General features: G+C 47.4%; 1 protein-coding gene across 2 annotated transcripts in view; it reads right to left on the reverse strand.

Moving 5' to 3' along the window:
• The window catches only part of FAM76B (family with sequence similarity 76 member B), a 146,538-nt gene that overhangs the window by 9,897 nt on the left and 110,442 nt on the right, over positions 1-26,199 (reverse strand). The window contains exon 11 of one of the 2 annotated variants that reach the window (XR_013599802.1): positions 5,441-5,521. The exons of the other annotated variant lie outside the window; for it this stretch is intronic. The gene's annotated coding sequence lies outside the window, so the exon portion shown is untranslated. The remainder of the gene's footprint in view (positions 1-5,440; positions 5,522-26,199) is intronic. 2 annotated transcript variants of the gene reach the window in all.

A 26,199-nucleotide genomic window follows, 5' to 3' on the forward strand; every position in this document is an offset into this window, starting at 1 on the left:
AGGCGGCCGCTGTGACCGGCGGTCGATCTCGGCGCTGCAGCGCCGCCAGCAGCTCAGGTCTCGCCCGGCCAGTCTCCTTCAGGTCCGCCACCGGCTCCGGGGCACTTGCGGGTTCTCTGGCCCCGTTTTCAGGAGTATTGTGGGGAAGGAGGCACGGAGCTCCGGGCTCACGCCGCCATCTCCCTCGGCGCTCAAGCCACGCCCCCTCCATGGTTCTTATGGTATGGTCATTTTATTTTGTCTATTGATAAAAGCCTGAATTGCAAAAGTATATCTAGCTCAATTTATAATTGAGGTGAAGTATGATATGCTGCACCAGTAAGGACATGGCTACTTCTGTGGACGGATGACGTCAAATGCAGAGTGCGTTAACAATGAGAATTGTGGGACAAGGAAGGCAGTGGGACTGAGGGAGCATACCAGTGCAGAGTGACCCATTTGCTGTGTGAGTAAAACCCCCTACTCCCAGAACCAATGGAAAAATAATGTTGATCTTAGCAGAAAAGTAGATCAGAAATAGAAGATGGATGGACTTTTTCTCTTTAAGGAAAATCCTGAAAGACACATAAATTCCCCCAAAATAACAAGACCTATCCACTTCCATAAACAAGTCTTCTGGCAGTGCTCCAAAAATACAATGGAACATACAGCTTCTAAGTAAGAAGTTTAACAAATGTCAAAAGCCTGTTGTGAGAATCGAGAAGAAATAGGAAAGGTATGTGGGGGAGGGGGGAGGCTTTAACAAAAACCGACAGATGGCATCTTCAAAAACTAAAAAAAAGCAGCAGTGCGAAAACATGTTGATAGAAAGACAGGAAAGCAAAAGACACACAACTGATGGACAGAATGCAGAACAAATCAAACCATTCACCCTCAGTCAAGAGATCTGGGTTAAATCCATCATTCTTTTGCTCACCCTGCCACCCCAGTTCAGACCTGACCATATGCAAATCAGTCTTGACTCTGTGCCTCATGGGAACAGTCCAGTCCAAACTGCCAAGCCAGGTCCTCCCTGGACTGGAAACAAGCATTCTAGGACCGGTTTCAGGGTAACACCCCCCCATCAGCCAGGCTAGCTTGAATCCAAAGTTAGCCCTAGTGGGACGGTATGCCCAGACTTGGGTCCTGTGCTCTCAAAGCTACTGGAGTCAAGCTATCCTGGCTGGTGAGGGCTGATAGCCCGAAACCGGTCCTAGGATGCTTGTTTCCAGTCCAGGGAGGACCTGGCCTGGTAGTTCAGGCTGGACTGTTCCCATTGGATGCAGGGTCAAGACTGATTTGCATATGGCTGGGTCCAAACTGGAATGGCATGGAGAGCAAAAAAACGATGGACTTAGGCCCAGATCTCTGTACTGGGGTGAATGTATGACATTGTTCTGCATTCTGTCCATCAATTGTACTTTTTGCATTTGTCACCCCGAGTGGGACGGGTTTGCCCAGACGTGGGTCCCGTGCTCTCCATGCCACTGGAGTCAAGCTATCCTGGCTGATGAGGGCTGAAAGCCCGAAACCGGTCCTAGGATGCTTGTTTCCAGTCCAGGGAGGACCTGGCCTGGCAGTTTGGCTGGACTGTTCCCATTGGGCGCAGGGTCAAGACTGATTTGCATATGGCTGGGTCCAAACTGGAATGGCATGGTGAGCAGAAAACGATGGATTTAGGCCCAGATCTCTGTACTGGTGTAAATGTATGACATTGTTCTGCATTCTGTCCATCAATTGTTCTTTTTGCATTTGTCAACCCGAGTGGGACGGGTATGCCCAGACGTGGATCCCATGCTCTCCATGCCACTGGAGTCAAGCTATCCTGGTTGATGAGGGCTGAAAGCCCGAAACCAGTCCTAGGATGCTTGTTTCCAGTCCAGGGAGGACCTGGCCTGGCAGTTCGGGCTTTACTGTTCCCATTGGGTGCAGGGTCAAGACTGATTTGAATTTAGGAAAGTTTCTTGGCTGACATCTAGAATGAGGCTTGTGGGAAACTTCTCTATCAGTCGGTTGTTTCCTTTTGCAGAACTAAACTGTCCATTTGATGATTTAAAAAAAAAAAATTATGATGGATAGTGCAGTTGTCCATCTTTTCTTGCTGTCCTGTGCTTGTTCGTCACATAGGATATACTGCTTTTTAGGTTTCGTCTAGGCAGAGCTTGCACGGTCTCTTTTAGACATGCTGTATTCAGGATATGCATAAAACACAGTTGATGGACAGAATGTAGAACAATGTCATACATTCACCCCAGTACAAGGATCTGGGCCTAAATCCATTGTTTTTTTGCACTCCACACCACCCTGGGTTAGACGATGAATTTAGGCCCAGATCCTTGTACTGGGGTGAATGTATGACATTGTTCTACATTCTGTCCATCAACTGTGTTTTTTGCAATTTTCACCCCAAGTGTGCTGGGGATGCTCAGACGTGAGTCCTAGGCTCTCCACACCACTGGAGTCAAGCTATCCAGGCTGATGAAGTCTGATAGCCAGAAACCGGTCCTTGGATGCTTGATTCTGGTCTGGGAAAGACATGGCTTGGTAGTTCGGACTGGACTGTTCCCATGAGGCACAGGGTCAGAGCTGATTTGCATATAGCCAGTGTCTAACCCAGGGTGGTGTGGAGTGCAAAAAAACGATGGATTTAGGCCCAGATCCTTGTACTGGGGTGAATGTATGACATTGTTCTACATTCTGTCCATCAACTGTGTTTTTTGCAATTTTCACCCCGAGTGTGCTGGGGATGCTCAGACATGAGTCCCAGGCTCTCCACACCACTGGAGTCAAGCTATCCAGGCTGATGAAGGCTGATAGCCAGAAACCGGTCCTTGGATGCTTGATTCCGGTCTGGGAAAGACATGGCTTGGTAGTTCGGACTGGACTGTTCCCATGAGGCACAGGGTCAGAGCTGATTTGCATATAGCCAGTGTCTAACCCAGGGTGGTGTGGAGTGCAAAAAAACGATGGATTTAGGCCCAGATCCTTGTACTGGGGTGAATGTATGACATTGTTCTACATTCTGTCCATCAACTGTGTTTTTTGCAGTATTCAGGATATGGGCATGATGATCCGTCCATCTTTTCAATTGGCTCCTGTCACTGTCCTTTGTAAATAGTGGGTTTTCCTTGGTCAATAGGCTTAGTAGTCCCTCCTTAGCACCACCTTTTCATTTCTTGTACCCTCCCATGAGGACACCCCCTGTTACATATGTTATTATTCGGTTAGTTTTAATTACAGCCTCCAAGCACTATTTTCCCACATGGCTTTTTCAATGATTTGAACTGCAAAAACAACACCCACAAATTACAGTAACAAGCATTCATCACATAGATGCAAAAAAATGAAATATTTTATTTAATTCACAAATAAATCTACATTTTAGTTTTAATGGAAAGATTGGAGCTTTTCTAAATTCAAATGAGACCAGACATCATTCATAATGTAATCTGTTTGATACACTTAAACTGCTCCTACAAATCAATCTGAGAATACTAACTTATTTTTTAGCCTCCACTTTCAAACTCCTTCCATTAAGAGAATATTTTCAGATTTTTAACTTTACATTTTGCTTCTTTATTTATATACACTTTATTGATCGTTAATATTGTTTAATTTTCTAACTGGTCGCTGACCCCCTGACTACGCTATGCAGACCACCAGAGGTCCTCAGAACACAGATTAAGAGCCACTGCTCTAAGGTGTGCCTTTGAGGGACAGTGAGTTATATTTACCTTTGACCCTCAGCAGCACCTCTGCCTCTTGGCTAGCTCCGCGGTACTCAAATATAACATGCATACAGACACACGTCTGGACAAAACTGAATATGCACCAATGGTTGATATGGAGAACTGTAGTAGCCGACTCTGCCAATTCACACCAACATTGGAAACATGCAATTAAGTCTTTCTGATGTGTACGATTGTGATACAATAAAGCATATGTGTGCCATGTTCTATGAACGCAAGATATTCTACATAATGTGTTTTGTTGGATAACAGGCCATCCTGTGGGAGAGAAACATGGGCAGAGCCAATCTGCAAGGTGACTGTAAGCATATTGATATACAACTATGAGGCATATCCTGCTCTCTTGTATGTGTGATTGTACAGTGTTGAATGAGTGCAGTAGAGTGTTTGTGTGAGCAGTGCCCTGGCAGAGAATGTACATCTGCGTCTGAGCACAGTGATAACTATAAGACCTTTCTGCGCTGGAAGTGTCTAGTAAATTCTGGCAAAGTAAAATGCTCATCTTATCCATGTTTATTGCTCCTATTGAAAATGTGTTAAAACTTGTCAAAGTCTGTGCCAATATTTTGACACACACTTGATCTTGAAGAAGTCGCAGCAATCATTCGGGATGCTTATTACCAAAGGTTTTTTTTTTAATGTTTTCTGGTCCCTCTGTAGAGGAATATATGACGTTACATCGCGGTGTTTACACCGCGATACTTTTACAACGCAGGCATTACAAGGCAAGTCATTATAACGACTTGCATTGGAGGGCGCTGGATTTAGGATAGTATGATTTACTATTCCAACTCCAGTCTACATACAGTAGGGAAGGTGTTGGCATAGTAAATCATACTATTCCTTAGGTCAGAGCGCCATCTACTGAAAGTCATTGTAATGACTTTCGTTGTAATACCGCGTTGTAAAGGTATTGCGGTGTAAACACCGCAATGTAACCGATGTTTCCCGTACAACCAGAGGTTTTATAGAGGGTTTTATGGATAGGTAGTGGTTCGCATTACAGCGGCCACTACCTAGCCATGCCGAATCGGGAGTTGGGGATCCGGGTTCAAGTCTCAGAGTCGGCGCAACATCCTGTGATTTTGCGCAAATCACTTCTCCCAGTGCCCATGGACAGCCCCTGCATACCCTCACGGGTGATAAGCTACGCTATATAAATCTACAAACTTAAAATTAGCGTGAGAATTCTGGTAATGACATTACTGAATCAGTTATAAGTCAGCACAGCATCTACAAACAAGGCATGCTTTTACTGAACATCTTCAATATCTATACTCATCAGTTTGGAATTAAATTCATCCAGAAGACTACAGTCAAGCCAGTCAAAAGTCTTTTCTTGGCATTCAGACTCCATAATCCCCAGTACTTAAAATTGTTTAAGCTTGTCAACTACCTTTTCCTAACATTGTCTAAAGCTAGCAATGCTGTATCTAAAAATTCCATTGTCATCTGAAAAAATAAGTCTGCCCCCCCCCCACCCTCCGCTTTTGAACGGTGGGGCACATTTAAATCAAATGTATTTAATATACAGTTAATTAAAAGCATTACAAAATGAAATAAATACATTCCTTCCCCACTAACCCTTTCCGAATGTCCTCCTTGTTGGCCTATGTGGGGTACATTGATGAAGGCTGGGAGCTGAAAAGTTGGTTTTTGATGAAAATGTTAAATAGGTTTGTGAAAAAATATGGTTTAGCCTTCAAAATTACCTTGATATAATTCTGGTTGATTTGAGTTATTGCAACACATAGAAGTTGTGCTGGAAACCCTCCAAAACACTGCCCAACCGACTGTAAAATAAAGCAACATGCATTAGTGGGAGGAAGGGATTGCTGCAACATAACATAACCCGACTGTATCGCTCTGAAACTAACTAAGGCATGGTGCAAAGTGTCATATAAATCCTAGAACTAGGCAAGGAATCTTCAGGAGGGTGGGAGCACCCTGCCTCATATCCCAGCACCCTCTCTACTGATGATGGAATGAATCCAGAAACATGTGTCTAGAGTTACACAGCACAGGCTGCATCAACCAGGGTGACAAATGAAAGACTACTACTGAAGTGTTATCATTCACTGAATTTACCATGATGCATTAGGGCAAACTGAGTGCTGGGATGTGGGGCAGTGTGCTCTCACCCTCCTTCTGTAAGGAATTTACAGGCCCAGCCAAGGTAGCGGTGTGGAAGTAAGCCTACTATAAAGTAATAGAAAGTCAGCAGTAGTTAGGCTGTAAATACTTCAGTATTCAAACTGACTTAATAAAATCTTTCATACCTAGGATATTCCCTGAAGATTGATTATTCTATGCAACGACTGTGCTTTTTTGGAAAGGAAATAAATACCTTGAACACAATCCTGCACCTAGTTCTTCCCCAATTCTCTTTATTCGGAGCTCCATCAGCTTGGAAAGAAGAACCTCTAGATGAAAGGTCTGTCACAGAATGAGGTCCTTAATGTGACACACAAAAGGAAGAGAGTACAATTTTCTGTCTGAATGTCAGGTCCAAATGCTCTTTGGCTCAGTTTCTCCCTGCCTATGCAACATTCCTCAGGTATACTTCTTCAGGAGGACCAATGGATTGGGGCTTGACAGCTCTAGTAACAGTGGTTGCTGGTGCTCACTCCCCCCAAATCCTCTATCATGACAGGTGTGACTAAAGGCCAGAAAAGGATTATATCAAAACCCTCTGATGTCCTGAATACAAAGCCCTATATCTGAATTGCTAAACCGAGGACAACTGTGGGGAAGCATATACCCCCTACAAGCATCCCAATTTAGCATTTTTCAAACTCCACAATGTTTCTCCCAAACACAGACATGACCATCAATTTCCAGGTCTCAGCGCGACTTTCCCACTACTAGTAGTTCTTTCCAGCATATCACTATTTCTTACCATACTTAGATTTTATGAAGACTCCCAAGGTTTATCCTGGACCAAAACCCAAAATGAGTGTGTAGTTGTTTAGCTGTCAGCGCCCTTCGTGTGTAGGTCTTGTTTCTGTTCTGAGTGCTTGCTTATAGTAGCACACATGCACCACCTATAGCAACATCAGCAATACTTGTGTCTGTGCCGTGTTGAACATTACCAAAAGACATTGCTGCCACTGTTCCACAGTCCTTTCTCAGTTTGATGCTGAGCTGCCATGGATCCATGGGTGGCTTGCACCAAACAGTGTGGACTGAGAAGAACAGCAAACAACCTGCAGTGGCACAGGGAGGATGCAAGCACTGGACAACCAGAGAAGGCCCTGGGAAAGGATGCAAGAAGACATAATTGCCAGTCTTTCTAGGTGCAATTGGTACTTATACTAGCACTGGCACTGCTACTGCTGTTGCGACCATTGAGAGTCCCCAGACTATGAAACTATATGACTTTTAGGCTCATCCCTCCTCTGCTTGTTGACTGTTTTTCCATGTATTGCACTGAAAGTCAGAACCAGATCCAGCAAGATTTGAGATTTTGAGGAAGAGGATGAAGATGCTGAGATGAACTTGGTTGCTTCTGCCAGTTCCTGGGATGGGCATACCCTCGAGGGTAAAAAGAGATCACGCAGAGCCAACCACTGCTACTGCCAGATCACAATTCCTAGAGGTGATGAGGAGGCTATTCAAGACCAGTGGTAGCCAGTAATTTTACCAGAGAATGAGGTGGGGGGGGGGGGCAGGGGCAGGGGCGGTGCTCACACGCACCCATACACCTCACTCACACCCATTCCTTCACACACACACACACACACACACACACCTGTTCACAACACTCACTAACAAATACACATACATACACGCATGCACCTTACAAAAAATAACACAAAATAGGAGGATTGTGACTGCTGCCTTCCCTCATTGGCTGGCTTTAGGTCAGCCAATGAGGGAAGGCAGCAGTCCCAAGCCTCAGAGCTCCCAGGAGGGTTGGGACTGCTGCCTTCCCTCATTGGCTGAGGGAAGGAAGGAGTCCCAATCTCATCACAGAGTGGGATGGGGTCAGTGAGACTGCTGACCCCTCACATGAGATGTCACTGAGTGACACTAAGCCCTGGGCACTTCAGGGCTTAAAAATGAAGTGCCCAGGTCCAACGTAATCGGTGATGCCCCGTTCATCATGAAAGGAAGGACCTCAAGTCACTTTAGCCAGGCGCCTCAAGTCACTTTTGCCAGGTTGAGGAAATCACACCCACAGTTCTGTGAAATCCCCTGCCTGGTAAAGTTCAGCTCAGGCAGCCAGGAGCATGCGCATTTAGGGCATGTCTAGTTCCTTTCTGCCTGACCTGAACCAAAAGAGTGTCTGTCAGCCTGGCCTTTCCTTGTTCAGCCTGACAGAAATTCTTCTTTCCTGGAATGCCCCAAACGGACGGGCTGTTGCTGTAAAAAAAATAGTAATAATTAATGGCAAATGATAGTCTGGTTGAGGCACTGTGAGCGGGCATCTATGTGGATATCTGCAGTGGACAACATGGATGGTGGCGCAGTACACGATAATGTTAGAACTGCCCAAGTGTTTCAGGAATATTATAAAGTTCTGTATACAAGATAAATATCTCTCTAGTCTAGTTCCTTCCGCCCAGAGGATGATGCTGATATCTTCTCCAGTATCCTGATGGCTTCTTGAGTGTTTGAGCCCTTCCCATATTCCTTAATTCAAAAATACAACATTTGAGATCTTACACTGGAAGAGACTGAAACAGCTATTGGTCATGTTCTGTCTAGTAAACCCTTGGCTCTAATGGTCTCCCAGAGGAAATATTCAAGTGTTTATGGGACAATATTGGTCCAAAGCTTCTATTGCTGCTGCAGGCAGTGCGGGTTGAGGGACGTTTGCCATCGTTAGGCTGATACATAAGCACTGTAACCCATTTGTTTCTTAACAATGATACAGACCCATCTCCCTTTTAACCATAAAAGTCAAAATTCTTGCTGCAGCATATCTCATTCAGAGCCTTAGGGAATATGTTCACATCACCTGCTTCCTGATGGAACTCCATTGGTTCACTTTGCTGGCTGGTATATCTGTATAACTCCCTGCAAATCTACCAAGACCAGCAACTATGACTATCTGGCTCACACGATTTACCATCTCTGGTAACCTGAAGCGAGGACTTCATTAGATTGGAGAAAAGAAGTGTAAAAAAGAAAAAAAACACAACAGGACATTTCTGTCTATGCAGCCAGGATCTAGAGCCACATGCCAGTATCCATAAGGACTGCCCAACACTGCTCCAATTTTGCAAAGATTTGGAGATGCATCTCTTTAAATAACACTACTTTAAAAAGCAGTAAGTGGTCCATTGTTTACAGAAACCCACTACTCTCCAATCGCTCGTTGAATGTATCCTTGCCTTTGTCCAAAAACAATACATACATAAATGTATATAATAGGGAATAAAGACAGCTGCTTGGTCAAGCCAGACCTAAACAAGTATTAACAATGGCAAGTGGGCTTTGTGTTGCACACCAGCCTTTTTGACTTTACCAGTGCTTGTTTTATTTTGTCGTAGTTTTGGCAAAACTATATTGCTGGTGAAGCTGTAGGGTACCCATCAATCTACAAAATGGGTGAACAAAAAAATAACCACACATTGGCATTGTTGTCCCTGACTCTGTAGGTGGGTGTTTTGTGTGCGGACGTGCCGAGAGAATACCTCACTAATAATGAATGTAGCCAGGGGCTGAATTGGGCTGACCCTTTAACCCATGCTGCAGTGGTTAGAAGAAAACTGTGAGTGACGCAATAACAGACTAATGGATTAAGAGAACTGGCTGAATGCCACTATAAGTATATTGTACGTACAATGTTAGTAAAATCAAAGTCTTGCTCAGGGAAGAGGAAACAAGCATTACCATGCCAATGGGTTTGGTTTGCGTGCCTGCAATATCAAAGTGGGCGCATGGTGGCAGCATATTACCATGCATGTAATGTTAAGAAGCTGAAAAATACCGAGCTCTATCACTGCTAACATAATAAGTGAAAAGCAGTAGATATATCCATTGTTTGCCGTGCCCTTAAGTGTATGAACCCATTAGCAGGGCAAAAACAGCTAAAGTTGTCTGTAACCAGACGCTCAGGAGCAGCTTTGGGGGCAGTCCCTTGTAAAGAAAAAGTAAAAAACGGGAAGGAAGAAAAAAATGAACAGCTCAATGGAACAGAAGGTGCAACACTGCCATCTACTGGGGGAATGGAAAACAAAATTAATATTGGATGCAACCAAAATTGTTCTATATTAATAAGCAAAGATTGGAAAAAAACATTAAAAAAGATCCAAAAATAATTACTATGGGATAATTATGCGAGATTAATGTCAGGGTAATGACTGGATCCAAAATAGTCACATGGTGCCCTCTCTACTCTCTTGTATCTTTTTCAAGCGATCTCTCCTATTCCCTCAGTTCTTTTAAACAAATACATTAATTACAGCTTCTTTTATTTGGAAGTCACAGACCTCAAGGTGACTGAAGCTTGACTCGGGAGTTGATTTAAAGATGGTATTATTTTTGGCCTCGTGCTCTATTGACATTTCACAATTTTTGGCCTATTTCTTGTTTTCCTTGGCCCCACCAAGATCGGCCATTTTTACCAGGTCTAGAGGGCCCCTTCGGGGCACAGCTTCCAATATGGCCACCAAACCAGAAATCGAGAAGCGCAAGACAAAGACGCAGGTCCGCGTGGGACATACCCAGACCAACGTCATGGACCGATACACCCAACCGATGGGAACCTCCGGTGGTACCGGCCGTATTCTTGACGACCCCAGGGCAGACTAGACCGCGCCTACGGATGTCTCTCTTCGTGAAGTCATGAGTGCCATCACGGGTATGCAGGCCTCTTTGGGACAGCAATAAGAGGCTCTTGCATCTAAAATCGACACTGTGGCCGTGGATGTCACGCTGATTAGAGCGGACTTGGCCAAAACTAATGAGAGGGTGAAGGCGTTGGATTTGAAGACCTCCAGCCTGATCACTGATGTTACGGACGCACAGACTGAGATCGGCAACCTGAGATCATCACACGACTTGATGGCCCGTCGGCTTGAGGAGCATGAAAACAGGGCCAGGCGCAATAACGTGCGACTCATTGGTGTGCCGGAAAATCCTGAGAACTCTGCTGTCGACCTCCTCGTGGAGGACCTGGTCCTGAACCATCTAGCTCCCGCCGGACTCAGCAAATTATTTGCGGTCGAGCGTGCATACCGTTTCCAGGGCGGGAAGGTAAAGCCGGGTGCCCCCCCGAGACCAATTGTTGCTAGGCTTTTTCATTTTCGAGATAGAGACGCTATTCTCCAAGCCTCTCGGGAGCATGGCCCCTTGAAGTTCGATAATACCACCGTGAACTTTTATCCGGACTTTACTCCTCAGGTCCAGAGACAGAGACTGGGGTTTCAGGGGGTGAAGAAGCGGCTGCGAGATCTGGGCCTCAAGTACGCTATGTTGTTTCCGGCCCGGCTGCGGATCGAATATGAGGAACGAACCTTCTTCTTTGACCGTCCGGACAGTGTCAGTGACTGGCTTGATTCCTTGCCGAAAAGGGATGATCAATCTGAGCACCCCAGTGGCGCCGAGAGGGGCACGCCAGATCAAGAGCGACATTATGGTTCCCGACGTCTGCTCTTTCTAATCGTTTGTCAGCTGAGTTTCGCTATTTGTTCTTTTTACTATTGTTTTTTGATGGGTCCAAGGGTGGCGGGGGTGTAAGGGACTCTTCCTCCTCCGGGGTTCTTCGTGTAGACTAGTTTCATGATTGGGCGACAGGCACACTGCAAGTTGGGGTGGTTTCCAGTTCGAATACAGGGGTGCAGGGTGGGGGGTGTTGTAACAGGTTCTCGTTGGGGGGTGGGGGTGGGGGTGGGGATTGTTTGTTTCTTTGTTTCCTTCACATGGCATCGTATTGTTGCTTAGCTCCGTCTCCTGCGGGGCTTCATGAGGGCGGGGCTCTGGTCCTTTCTCGGGATGGGGGTAGTGAGTTGAGACTGCTGTCCTGGAATGTCAATGGTTTGGGAGACAGAATAAAACGAGGGGTTGTGCTGCAGTTCCTTCGACGCCACTCCCCTGATATTGTTCTACTGCAAGAAACGCATTTAATTGGCAATGCTTGCCAGGCGTTGAATAGACGTGGATATCGACTAGTCGCACATGCCGGATTCACCTCTGGCTCCAGAGGGGTGGGCATTCTGATCAGGTCCTCTCTCGCCCTGGAAATTGACGAGATAATGCTCGATGACAGGGGTCGCTATGCTGCGCTCTCTGGGAGATGGGAGGGTAAGACGCTTTCCGTAGTCACCTTCTATGTCCCTCCGGGCCTACAGGCCACCACCTTTGCTGACCTCGGGCGGCTTCTACTGGGGCTACCTGAAGGTTTTCTGATTCTTGGCGGGGATTTTATCTCTGTGGTTTCCGGCACTTCTGATCGTTACCCCCCTCGGGACTTACCTAGATCACAAATGTGGCTCAGTGAGCTGATCGAAACCTTTGGGCTAACGGATGGTTGGAGACTCATGCATCCCACACAGTTACAATACGCGTTCCACTCCGGGGCCCATGGTAGCCTTTCCAGACTAGATTATTTCCTCATGCCTGCAGCGCAATCGTCCTCCATCAGGGAGATCCGTCACCTTCCTAGGGGCATTTCTGATCATTCCCCCCTGTGGTTCAGTGTTGAGGCTGGAGTGGGTAGCGAGGGTAGAGTTGCTCCCATAAATCCGTGGTACTTTCGGTATCCTAAGACCCGCTCCGAGCTGGTAAAGGCTATTGGCTGTTACTTTAATGAAAATGTGGGGTCTGTTTCTTCTTCTATCTCATTGTGGGAGGCTTTCAAGACTGTGGTTCGTGGGCATTCATTGTCATTGATTGCTGCTGCCAAAAAGTAAATACGAAGAACTTGTACGCCTCGAATCTGAAATAGCTGTGCTTGAGAGCAATCTCAATGGTGATGTTACCCGTGCTACACTGCATTCCCTTATTTTGAAACAGGCCGATTATAGAGCCCTTGTGACTGACGTTGCGAAAGTCATGAATAGAGAGCAGCAAGGTAGAATATATGATGTGGGTGACAAAGCGGGTAAGCTGATTGCATGGTTGGACAAGAAAGAGCGAATGAATCGGGTCGTGCCTGTGATTGAGAGGTCGACTGGTGAACGTGTTTCTGACCCAGTGGGTATTGTTGGGTGTTTTGTGGATCATTTTCGGATGGTGTATACCTCGGTCAGTGAAAGGGATGAACATGACTCTCGGCTGTTGCTGCGCGATATTGCCTTGCCCTGCCTCTTCGATGAGGATAGGGCCTTAATGGATGCGCCTATCACGGTAGACGAGGTCGCAGCTTCCACCTGTGCCCTCCGGTCAGGTAAGGCCATGGGCCCCAACGGTTTGCCCATTGAGCTCTATAAGCTGCGGCCTGACAAAACGGCGCCTCACTTAAGGGACACGTTCCTTGAGGCTCTTGATTCTGGTGTCCTCTCAGTCGATCAGCGTCTGGCTACCATCGTTGTAATTCACAAGGAGGGTAAACCACGTGATCGTTGTGCTTCGTATAGGCCCATTTCATTACTCAATGCCGAACCCAAAATACGTGCTAAATTGTTAGCCACTCGATTGTTTAAGGTGATTGGTGACTTAATTTATCCGGATCAATCTGGTTTTATTCCGAACCGGAACACCGCCCTTAATCTTCGGAGGCTCCATGGAGTTCTCGCGAGAGCTGGGACTCTGACTGAGCCGGCCATTTTAGCTTCCCTTGATGCCACTATGGCTTTTGATACCATAGAATGGCCGTATCTTTGGGCTGCTCTCACTAAGTTTGGGTTCGGTCCGACATTCATTGCCTGGGTGAAGCTTCTATATGAAAGGCCGCTGGCCCAGGTGGTTGTTAACGGGAGGGTCTCCAGCACTTTCACACTCGGGCGAGGTACTCGACAGGGCTGCCCATTGTCCCCATTGCTTTTTGCCCTTGCTTTGGAACCGCTAGCTGAGTGGCTTCGCTGGGAGACCTCGCTGAAGGGCATTCGGTGGACACCCGACTTTGAGGACCGAATCTCACTATATGCGGATGAAATCCTCCTTTACCTCATGTTCCCTCGGAAGTCCCTTAATGTGCTTTTTGATGTTCTGACCTCCTTCGGGAAGAACTCGGGTCTTGTCATCAATTGGACCAAGTCCTGTGTCTATGTTTTGGCCGGCGAGCTCCCTTCATTGCCCCGTAGATTCCCGATTCAGTTGGCTACGTCCGGCTTTAAGTATTTGGGTATTTATGTTTCCTTGGATCCTACCGTTCGATACGACCATAACCTTCAAGCCCCTCTTCAGCGGCTCAAGCTTGACGTTGTACGATGGCGCCGGCTGCCTCTGTCACCCTTGGGACGTGCTGCTCTCTTCAAGATGATGTCGCTACCCAGATTTTTATATGCACTCCAGAACTCCTTTGATCCTATTCCTCCTGGCTACTTTCATGAAGTGGAGGGCCTTCAGAGATGGCTGATTTGGGATGGGCGTGCGTGCATTGCCCTCTCCAAACTCACTCTTCCATGGTACGATGGCGGCATTGCCCTCCCAGACATCAGACGTTATTATTGGGCCTCCCAGCTGAGTGCGGTCAATCATGCAACGTATGCATCCGGTCTAACGCCAGCTTTTGCAATGGATAAGTATCTTTTGCCAGGTGGGAATTTCAACAGGGCACTATACTCTAAGGGACCCTATAAGACTCTGGCTGGACCCACTAAAATTGCTGTGCGAGTGTGGCGTGATGCAAATGCTGCTCTGGGATGGGGTGATAGATTGTCCCGTGCAACTCCGTTGTATGATTCAGATGGTTTGGGCAATTTGTGGAGGACGAAAGGTTTTGATAAATGGGACATGATTGGTATAAGCAAGGTTGACGATCTTTGGTCTAAAGGGAATGTTAAGACTTTTGAGGCGCTTAAGATTGACTATGAGCTTGACGACAAGGAATTTTTTCGGTACGTTCAGGTACGGCACGCCTTGTTGTCTGTCTTCCCCAAGGGGACGGAGGTCCCTGAATCCTCGCCTCTCGAGGACCGTATCCTTGACGGCTACGTACCTGATAGCACAATTTCACTGATCTATAAAAAGCTCATCAACAACAGAGTCGACTTGCTTGTGCGCCTCAGGGCCTTATGGACTGCTGACGGGTTGGAGTTGGACGATGAGGACTGGCAAATGGCCGTGTCCTCTCCCAAGGAGGTGGCCATCCCTGCCCACCTTCGGTTTGTCCAGCTCAAGATCCTTCATCGCGTGTATGTTACTGGTCCGCGTCTGGTACGAATGGGGTACTCTGTGGATGGTCTGTGTAAACGTGGGTGCGGTATGATTGGTACCTTCCTCCATATACTGTGGGAATGCCCTGAGGTGGCTGCGTTTTGGTCCCGAGTACATACCACCATGGAAAGGGTCACTGGGGTTACACTCCTGCCTGAGGCCAGACGCTGTCTCCTTAATGTATGGGAACCGAATGATTATAACACGGCGCAGATCTGTTGGGCAACCCTCGGTAACATGATTGCGAAAAGGGACATTGCGCAGTTATGGGGTTCCCACAGACTGCCCACAATATCGGCTTGGAAGGAAAACATGGACTGGTGCATGTTCAGAGAAAAGACGGTGTACTTGTCACGGGGCAGACCTAAGAAATGGAATAGAATTTGGTCTCAATGGAATGCTTATCGTGGGAATGTATGTACTCCCCCTCAAGACTTTACTCTTAAAATCCCCTTGTCTCCCTAGATGGCATTCCAGGTCCTCCCACCTTAACTAAATATATCGCGCGGTTTCCTCGCTGCCGCCCCTCAACCCGGAATTGATGTTTGAAATATTGTATGCATATGCTATGGAATTAATCCCCGTCCCCTCATGTTTCCCGGAAATGAATATCTGCCTTGTGAAGTGTATAATGTTATTTGTTGTTTGATTTTCAATAAAATTTACAAAAAAAAAAAAAAGAGGGTATTATTGGGCTGTAATAGGAACGCAGCCTAGCTCCGCTGTGAACTCTGTGAGATGTCTTTGGGGATGGATGCAACCCTACGGCTAGAGCAGTCGACTTTGCACCTTGGGAACCCAGGTTCAAGTCTCGGCGACGACGCTCAACATCCTGTGATTCTGGGCAAATCAAAATGAATGTGTCTTTCTGTAACGAAACTGGTGCTCGTGTAAAGGGCTTTGATATGTTACTTCGAAACCTAGATCTCTTCTCTATGTAATGGAAACCCTATCGGAAAAACATGTCTGCATAAGTTTAATCAATTGAAGCATTAAAAAATATATCTGCCTCAAAACTCGTGAGGTCTTGTTTGGAATTACTTACCCCAAGGATTTTTAAGCACCATATTTTAATTCCTTTTCACCTCGAAGGCAATCCATTGTTCTCAGGGAGTATGACTGACACTGCGGCGCACCAATGGGAATGGAGTGGTGTCGCGACACCTTCACTTGATCTTCGACAATAGTCACTTTGTCAAACTGAAGAGACTTCAAAGTAAGTTTAATATCCCAAACCTATTTTTAAAAATATTTACAACTTTGCTTTTTATCCTACCACGCGTTGTTGGGTCAACCGCATGTGTCGCTGTCTTGCGAGTTGAATTCTTGAGCTGTCAGTTCACAAAAACGAATTACTTCACGAGATTTCAAGACCATTCTCTTGACAACTAAGACCCTCGTTACACGATAAGGACTACACTTGCTCGGATCTGAGTTACAAGTCGTGTGATAATTATCACTTCTATGTGGTTTCTCCATGAAAGTTTTATTGGGCAAAAGGTATAGAAAAAATGGAAAATAGAATTCGGTGTATTAAAAACTTATTCTGCATGTTATGCCTTATTTTCCTGTTGAAAACTATTAATAGGTGGAATTTACCACATGTGGGAAATAAGTCACCCGGGAATAATGGTATGTACCATATGTGGTAAATTCACCATATTAGCACTGGAAAAATGGGTATGTACCATATATGTGGTAAATTCATCAAACTATTCAGTCCAATTTGTAATCAGGGCCTTAGATTACCTTGGAAACAAACTGTTTGAGCATTTAGGTATCAATGTGGCTAGAGCACAAATTCCCAACTCCACTAATTTATGACTGCAGCAACACGCCACCTTGTGTGTGGTTTCTCCTACACTCATATGAGACTGTGTAATGGAACAGAACTACAGTAAAATGCTCAGAACAGATACAATCTTGAAAAGTCAGTCTACTACATATGTGAACTCATTGCAAAGTAACTTCTGTGGTGGAGTAATAAGAAAAATAACATTTTCTAGACAGTCACTTTCATAACACTTGGTTCCTTGGGATTGGGCAGTCCTTCTGGCTATCTTGAACCATCAATCCTTTATGATTGACTGTCGCTTTCTTTAATTGGCAAATGCGTTGAAAGGTGACAAGGCATCCTGGATCGGCCATTTGTTTTCTGAAGTATTCCCCCTTAAGTAAGCAGCAAAATATTGTTGTCAGAATATTGTGTTCCAAATATTGTTTATAAAAATATTGCCCCATTAGAGATACTAATAGAAGAGCTACATTTTTGTAAAATGGTATTTAGGGCATAATATATATCCCAGATATTCGTTCTGTAGATGATACTCTGACATGCAAGCCTGTTACACTGCCAAGCAACATCTTAGGTAGGAGACGATGAGAACTTGTAATCTATAGAAACTGTTTCCTCTTCCGCGATATGTCAATGATTGACTCTCAACCAGTTGACAACAGAATCCGAAAGGATGTGAACTGCGAATGAGCAGTCTGGGGTCCAGATTTCTATTAGCCATGGTCTAACAATTTATTTCTGTAGTGTCGCTTTCTCGCTCACTCCCTCTGGGACTATCAATCCCTGGCACAAAGGAGACAAGTTAATAAAACTACTGGTGGCTCCAAGTTCACATGAGCAGTTCCTTGGGGCAGCGAGATACCAAGGATGTCTTTAATCACAAGCATGATGGCCCTTGGAAAAGACCCTAGCATGAAAGAACTCCAGCTAATTCAAGAACAGTAAGAACCTTATTTATTCATTTGTGCAGCACCAACAACATGCTGCTGATGCCCAAGCTTGCCATCCTTTGAACCCCAAAAGCAGGGACCAAGTCCCAGAAAAATAGGTGAGGAATAATGGCAGAAGAAGGGCTGTCGAAACCTTATTGCGCCCTCCGTTACAGTCATAGGTAAGGTAAAAATGGAGCAATATGTTTTATATATGGGTCACCGTGCATATTTTCATATATAAACCATGTGCCCTGGGCTAAGAGCTTTATGATTATGTTTTGCTTTTATTGGTGCCCTGAAGAGGCCTTATGGCTATTCGGCCACTATAAAAAAAAAAAGGTATCACACTGAATAGAAAAGTGAAAGAAATATTTAAGTTATTTTACTAATGTGACTCACATGCACGTTTGCCATCTATTGAGGAGTTGAATCAAAAGGATATTTTAAAACAAGGGTTATCCTTGTTTGACACATTTTAAAAGGGCGGCTTTTCCTAAAAATAAATTAAATATTCAATCTTAATGTTATAATGCTTAGGTGTTAAAGCTATGAGACAAGAGAGATGGCTTTGAATTGTAGTCTTACATTTCTATAATACATAGGATTCTGCAACCCTGTATTAAAAGGTTCTCTAATTTCATAATCGATGACTTGTAATGCACTCAATCGCTGATTATAAAGAAATAAAGAATTCACATCAGATGTCAACTGTAATAACCTATTCAAGTCGATTTCTGACATCACAATGCCTGCTGACAGAGCCAGCAGCCGAGGTGAAAGGCAGGTCATGGACCGACTTTTCAAAGCAGCAGTTTAAACAGCGAAAACGAACAGTTGTTTTCTTTCGAGTTGTGCAATTACAATCTGAAAGGGGAGATTTCTGCCAACATGTTTATTTTTAACACTTCTAAGGTAGTTATGGAAAAGTTAGAATGTTTCTGTATGTTTCTACTTTGCATTTCTATATAATGACTGGTTTTAAACCGCTTCTAATATATTTTTGCAACACTTATCTAGCAGCTTTTTTCATGTGTTTAGTTTTACACTAGAGAGCCTGTGATTCTATTTTCATCCTTCATATTTGCAAACATGCTCTCTTATATGAAGATCTAGGCACCAATGATTTAAGTGGTTTGTAAGAAAGCTGATGGTGTGACCATGTATTATAAGGAATAAAATACCCCCTGCAATACAATATAATGTTATGTTATGTTAATTATTTCTTCTATAGCGCTCGGCTACTCCAAGGAGCATCCCGGCGCTTTGGCGAAGAATATCTGCAGGTAGAAGGGCAACATAACAGCTGAAACGAAGACTAAAAGAGAGAAAAAAAAATGTATTTAATAAAAAGCCATGTTTTCAAGCCCTTCCTAAAAACAAGAAGGCTGGTAGCCTGTCTCAGGGACAGTGGTAGTTCGTTCCAAGCCCGCGGGGCCAGATAGCAGAACGAACGGCCTCCCATTCTGACGCGCCTAATGGCAGGAACAGTCATTTTGGAGAGACAAGTTGACCTCAGGGCCCTGCTAGGTTGGTAAAAAGAAGGAGTAGTTTCTGTCCTGTAACTCCAGTTCTGTAGTAGGGGTATCTCTGTTATAGTCATAATCTAGTGAATAGTCCCGCCCATGTGCGTGGACCCCGGAGCAATCAAAAATAATCTCTTACAGTGTCAAAAAATGCAGAAAATGCATAGACACTTAAGAGAGAATTTAAAGACAGATAATGCAGCCAAAAGGCTACACTGTCCAGTACTTCAACTAGAAATTCCACCATAAAATCCACAAAACAGCAAAGCCTGTACAGATTTCCCTTGCTTAACAGCAAAATCCCTCAGGAATGATAGAGAGAAGAACCTGGACAGACAAGCCCCATAGGCTGCCATTATGTGGCTTAATTAGGATACTGCGCCTTTAAGGAACCTTCCAGAACCTTCTCTCAGTATCCCAGAATGCATAGCAGGTCCAACTTAGCCTCAGTTCTTTTCGAAGGCGTAGAAAACGCCAGACCTGTAGCATTATGATCATGAACAACACTCCACCGGGGAGGCGGGAGGGCGCTTATGACTATAACAGAGATACCCCTACTACAGAACTGGAGTTACAGGACAGAAACTACTCCTTCTGTAGTAGGGGATCTCTGTGTATAGTCATAATCTAGTGAATAGAATGGCAAGCCCATCCCCACACCAAGCGGCGGTGGAGAGTAAAATAACGCCACTACTGTGCGAACAGATTCCGCAGCGAAGCCTGCCCAACCTGAGCGTCTGCCCTGGCATCAGAGTCCAGGCAGTAATGCTTAGCAAAGGTATGGACCGACTTCCAAGTGGCCGCCTTGCAGATCTCTGCAATGGGAACATTACGGAGCATAGCTGTCGTAGCAGCCTTGCCCCTGGTGGAATGAGCCTTAGGTTTGCCCCCTAAGGTCTTATTAGCTTTGCAGTAACACAACTGAATGCAGGACACAATCCACCTAGAGATGGACTGTTTAGAGGTAGCAAGACCCGTCCTGACTGAGCCATAATTGATGAACAATTGGTCTGACCTACGAATATCTTTAGTCTTATCAAGATAAAACTTCAGCACCCTCCGCACATCCAGGGAATGTAAAGACCTTTCCGCCGGAGAGGAAGGGTTCTGAAAGAACGTAGGCAAAGTGATAGTCTGATTGATATGAAAATCAGAAACAACCTTGGGAAGAAACTTAGGGTGAGTACGCATAACAACTTTAGCATTATGAAATACAGTATAAGGTTCTTGGCAACACAATGCCTGAATCTCACTCACCCTGCGGGCCGATGTAATGGCCACGAGGAACGCCGCCTTCCAGGACAGGTGCTGCAACGAAGCCTTATGAATGGGTTCAAAAGGCTCCTTCATCAACCTGGACAGCACCACATTCAAGTCCCATGAAGGCGAAGGAAGCCTGACAGGAGGGAACACTTTCTTCAAGCCTTCCAAAAAATCTTTGATCACAGGGATCTGGAAAAAGGAAGTCTGTGAAGGTCCTTTCCTGTAGGCAGTCAAAGCAGCCAGATGAACCTTAATGGAATGGACATTAAGGCCCGACTGCGCCAGATGAAGCAGATATGGAAGGATGACATCCTCCTTGCATGACGTAGGGTCATAGTTCTTAGACTTGCACCAGATGCAAAACCTCTTCCACTTGTAAGCATAGGAAGTCCTAGTGGAAGGTCGCTTAGCCTCCTTCAGTATGCCCATACAATCCTCTGGGAGATTCAGATGGCCATATTGTACTATTTCAGGAGCCATGCCGCCAAACTCAAAGACGAGAGGTTGGGGTGCACCATCCGCCCCCCGAACTTCGTGAGAAGGTCCGGCCTGCACGGCAGCTTCATGTGAGGAAGGAGAGATCGGTGAAGTAGGTCCGTGAACCACCACTGTCTGGGCCATTCCGGGGCAATCAGAATCATCCTCGCCCTGGAGTGAGACAACTTGATGAGAACCGCCGGAATCAGGGGAATTGGTGGAAAAGCGTACAGAAAGCTGTTCGACCAGTTGATCCATAACGCGTTCCCCAGCGTCCCTGGCTGGTAGTACCTGGAGGCGAAGCCTCGGCATTTGCTGTTTTCGGCGGTGGCGAACAGATCTACGTCTGGAGTTCCCCACCTTGCGAAGACTTCTCCCAGTACTTCGTCGTTTATGACCCATTCGTGGTTTTCCTGCACGATTCTGCTCAGTTCGTCTGCCTGAACATTCTGCACACCTGGCAGATGGGTGGCCGTAATCGACAGTCCTCGAGCCAGAAGCCAGTGCCAGATCGCCTGCGCCTCCTGCGACAGAGTGCGCGATCTCGAGCCCCCCTGCTTGTTGAGGTAATACATCGTCGTCGTGTTGTCCGTCTGAACAAGCAGAGAGTCGGTCTGAAAGGACGGATGAAAGGCCTTCAGTGCCAAGTGAACAGCTCTCAGTTCCAGGAAATTGATGTGGTACGTGGACTCCGTCGGGGACCACGTCCCTTGAATTTGCAGGTCTCCGGAATGCGCCCCCCAACCTTGGAGAGACGCATCCGTCACGATGGTCTGCGTGGGAATGTCCTTGTGGAAGGGAACGCCTCTGAGGAGATTCTCCTTCGAGCACCACCACTTCAGAGACTGAAGAGCATGTAGAGACAGTCGTATCCTGTCGTCCCAAGAACCTCTCCTCTGGTCCCACTGATCCTCCAAGCACTCCTGCAGAGGTCTCATCTGTAGCCGTGCGTGAGGAGTGAGAAAGATGCAAGAGGCCATCGATCCCAGTAGAGAAGACACCGTCCTCACAGTCGTAGACGGAGTTTTCATGAGAGCCTGAGCCTTCCGAACGAGTGATAAACGTCGCTCTTCCGAAGGAGACACGCTTGCTGACAGCGTATTGATGGAGGCCCCCAAGTACTGGATGCACTGCACCGGAATCGGGACCGACTTGGACATGTTGATGTGCAACCCCAGCTTGTTCAAGAGAACGCACGTCTTCTGGAAGTGTGCTTGAGCTTCCGAGAAGGAGGAGGCTTTGATCAACCAATCGTCCAGGTACGGGTAGACAAACACCTTGTTCTTCCTCAGGTGCGCCGCTACCACTGCCATACATTTTGAGAATGTCCTGGGTGCAGACTTCAGTCCGAAGGGTAGCACCGTGTACTGATAGTGATTGGTGCCGACTTGAAAGCGCAGAAATTTTCTGTGTTTGCATGCAATGGGCACGTGGAAGTATGCGTCCTGTAGATCTATGGCACACATCCAGTCTCCTCGTTGCAGCTGAGGGTAGATCTGATGCAACGACAGCATGCGAAACTTTTCTCTGCGAATCCACTTGTTTGCCTGCCGCAAATCCAGAATGGGCCTGAACTCGTTTTTGTCCTTCTTGCGGACAAGAAAGAACCGAGAGTACAGACCTCTTCCTCTTTGAGACAGAGGTATGTCTTCGATCGCCCTTTTCCTTAGCAGAACGTCCGCCTCCGCCTGAAGCTCGTGCAGTTGATACTGCGAGCTGACGGGAGGAATCGATGGAGGAGGGCTGGTGAAACGTAGACTGTATCCATTGCAAACAATATTCAGCACCCACTTGTCCTGAGTAATTTTTTCTCCACTCTGCCAGAAAAAATTGAACGCTTCCCCCCACCGGAGCGGGTAACGGACGAGGGGGAAGTAACAGCTCAGGGACGGGACCCGGCCGGGCCCTTGGTCGCGGTAGAGGACTGTTGACGACCTCTACCACCCTGTCGCTTCTGGAAGGGCCGCCTGTACTGCTGCTGCTGCTGCTGCTGTTGATGTTGTCCAGCAGACTGCCCCCTTCCACGACCCTGCGACCCAAACCGACGTTGGTACTGCCGGAAGGGTTTCTTTTCCTTGGGCTTCTCCAAGCCCACTGCCGTCAGGGTCTCCGCTTCGGCCTTCATCCTGGCCATCTCATCATCCGCGTGTTTCCCGAAGAGGGTATCTCCGGAAAACGGGAGATTCGCCACGCGTTGCTGTGCTTCCGGTTTCAATGACGTCAACCTGAGCCAAGCATGGCGTCTCTGGTGAATCCCGTGGCAATACCCGTGCGCGGACAGCAATGATATGTCCGCTGCGGCGCCGATGGCCTGATTAGAGACCAGCATCCCCTCCTTGACGATCTCCACAAAGTCCTCCTTGCGGTCTCGAGGGACGAGGTCTGCGAACTGCTCCATCGAGTCCCACAGGGACCGGTCGTAACGTCCCAGCAAAGCCGAGTCACTGGCGGCCTTCATGGACGAGGCGGATGTCCCACACGCCTTGCGACCAGCAGAATCGATCCACCGGCTCTCCTTGTCCGGAGGCACCGTGGACGCAGGGGAGGTGGCATGAAGCTTCCGAGCAGCAGTCACGATGACTGAATCCGGTACCGGGTCCTTCCTCAAGAAGGCTGGGTCTGAGTCCGGAGCCCTGTACTTTTTTAGGATCCTGGAAGGCACAGATTTCACCGTTGCCGGCGTCAGGAATAGCTGTTCGGCGGGCTCAAGGAGCCCCGGCACCAGAGGTAACAGGGGGCGAGACAAGTGCCTTTTGTGTAAAGTCTCAAATATCACCGAGGTAGAAGCCGTAGGTGCTTCAACCTCAATGCCCAACTTCGCCGCACCACGCAGGAGAACCTCCTGAAATGTGCTTATATCGTCTATCGGAGACACCCTAGTCTCCGGCGAACGGACAGCGTGGGCGAGTAGGAACGGGTCCCAGATGGAGAACGTGACCTGGACCGACGTCTCTTGTGATGACGCCTGGATCGTGAGGAAGATCCACGGCCACTCCTTGATCTGTCCCGTCTCCCCGAGCGAGACCTCGACCTCTTGGGCCTCGGACGCTCCTTCGGCCTCCCAGGGTCAGGAGCTCTAGGCTTCTTAGGAGTCTTCTTCGGAGGCGTCGGAAACTTAGGCATCGACACCGCCCTCGGTGGGATCGGGGGTGGAGGAGCAACCGGACGCGGGTCCCGCGGAGCCGGCTTCGGAGGCGGGGTAGGGGCCTTCGGAGGAGGACCCTTCGGCACAGAAGGCCGCGGAGGAGGTGTAGACGGCTTCATCGGAGTATCCACCCCGGAATGCGCCGGTCCCGGCGAGCCACCATCTCTTCCAGAGCGTGGGGAGCCCCCCACAGTCCTGGGCCTGTCCTTAGGACCTCCAGACGTTGAAGACCGGTGTCCAGACGACGACCGATGTCCCCTCGACGTCGAACGGTCCTTCGGCGTCGACCGAATCACACTTCTCGACGTCGAACCGTGTCTCCGTCTCGACGTCGACCCCGACCAGATCGACGAGCCACGAAACCTCGACGACGGGCGATGGTGCCTCGACGGCGACCTCGACCTCTTCGCCGTCCTCGACGTCGACTTCTTGGATCGCTTCGACGTCGACCCTTTGGACCTTCTCGACGTCGACCTCTCTGACCTTCTCGACGTCGATCTCCGTGACCGTCTCGACGTCGGTCTTTTGGAATGCTTCGACGTCGACCTCTTCGGCGCCGGAGACGCCTTCCGTCTCGACGGCGACCTCGACGACGAGGATCCCCTCGACGACGATGTCCTCGACGGCGACCGGCGGTGTCGCCTCGACGGCGAGCGCCGACGCCGGGCCCTCCGATGTCGACCACTCGACGCCGACAGCGACGACGAGGATATCGACACCGGCTTCGACGGCGGCCGGAACACGTTCCTCGACGTCGACGGGCGACGTTTTCTCGACCCAGAGCCCTGGGGAGACCTGGAACTGGCCGTTGACCGTCCCCTCGACGTCGTGGTCAGCGCAACTGACCCAGACGGAGACCTTGGGCGAGGGCTGGTCTTCCTGCCCCTGGGGAGCCCCCCAGAGGCCTCAGCATGGGTAGAAGGAGCCCCTCCTGACCCACCTCGTGCCTTCAACTTTCTCTCCTCAAGTCCCTGAAGCCTGATTTTCTTCCTCTCCTTCAGGGTTCTTCCAGAGAAGCTTCTGCAGATCACACACTCCTCAGGAATGTGGGAAGAGGGAAGGCAGAGAATACAGACCTCATGGGAGTCTGACCTGGCCTTCTTTCTTGAGCACTCAGGGCATTTATCGAATAATGCAGGCATTATGGACAAACAAAGAGTGCAGAAACACAGAAAGAAAGTCACCAAAGTACTTTAAAAGTACCAAAATTCGAAATCAGTGTAAAACACCAACAAAAACCCTTGAAAAGGGAGAGCTCAATGCTCCAGGGTCCTGCTTGCAGGAGCCGGAAAAAAGAACTGAGGCTAAGTTGGACCTGCTATGCATTCTGGGATACTGAGAGAAGGTTCTGGAAGGTTCCTTAAAGGCGCAGTATCCTAATTAAGCCACATAATGGCAGCCTATGGGGCTTGTCTGTCCAGGTTCTTCTCTCTATCATTCCTGAGGGATTTTGCTGTTAAGCAAGGGAAATCTGTACAGGCTTTGCTGTTTTGTGGATTTTATGGTGGAATTTCTAGTTGAAGTACTGGACAGTGTAGCCTTTTGGCTGCATTATCTGTCTTTAAATTCTCTCTTAAGTGTCTATGCATTTTCTGCATTTTTTGACACTGTAAGAGATTATTTTTGATTGCTCCGGGGTCCACGCACATGGGCGGGACTATTCACTAGATTATGACTATACACAGAGATCCCCTACTACAGAAAGGCGTTTCCCGATATACTTGGGACCTACGCCATGTAGAGCTTTGAAAGCCAATGTCAGGCTTTTGAAGAGGATCCTCTTAGGAGTAGGTGGCCAATGCAAGGTGTTAAGTAATACAGTGGCACCTGCTCTTCTCGGGAGTCCATAGATGGCTCGGGCTGCCGAGTTCTGTACTACTTGCAAACGGGTCAGAAGATACTTCGGTAGACCCAAAAAAAGAGCGTTTGCGTAGTCTAGTCGTGATCCAATCAAGGCCTGAACAATTATTTTCCTATGGTGAAGTGACACCAAAGGAAGGAACTTTCTCAGCATCCGCAGAATGCCGAAGCACTTCCCAGAAAGGCACGAGATATGTGGCCCAAAGGA

The sequence above is a fragment of the Lissotriton helveticus genome, chromosome 8, assembly GCF_964261635.1.
Source record: "Lissotriton helveticus chromosome 8, aLisHel1.1, whole genome shotgun sequence".
NCBI lineage: Eukaryota > Metazoa > Chordata > Amphibia > Caudata > Salamandridae > Lissotriton > Lissotriton helveticus.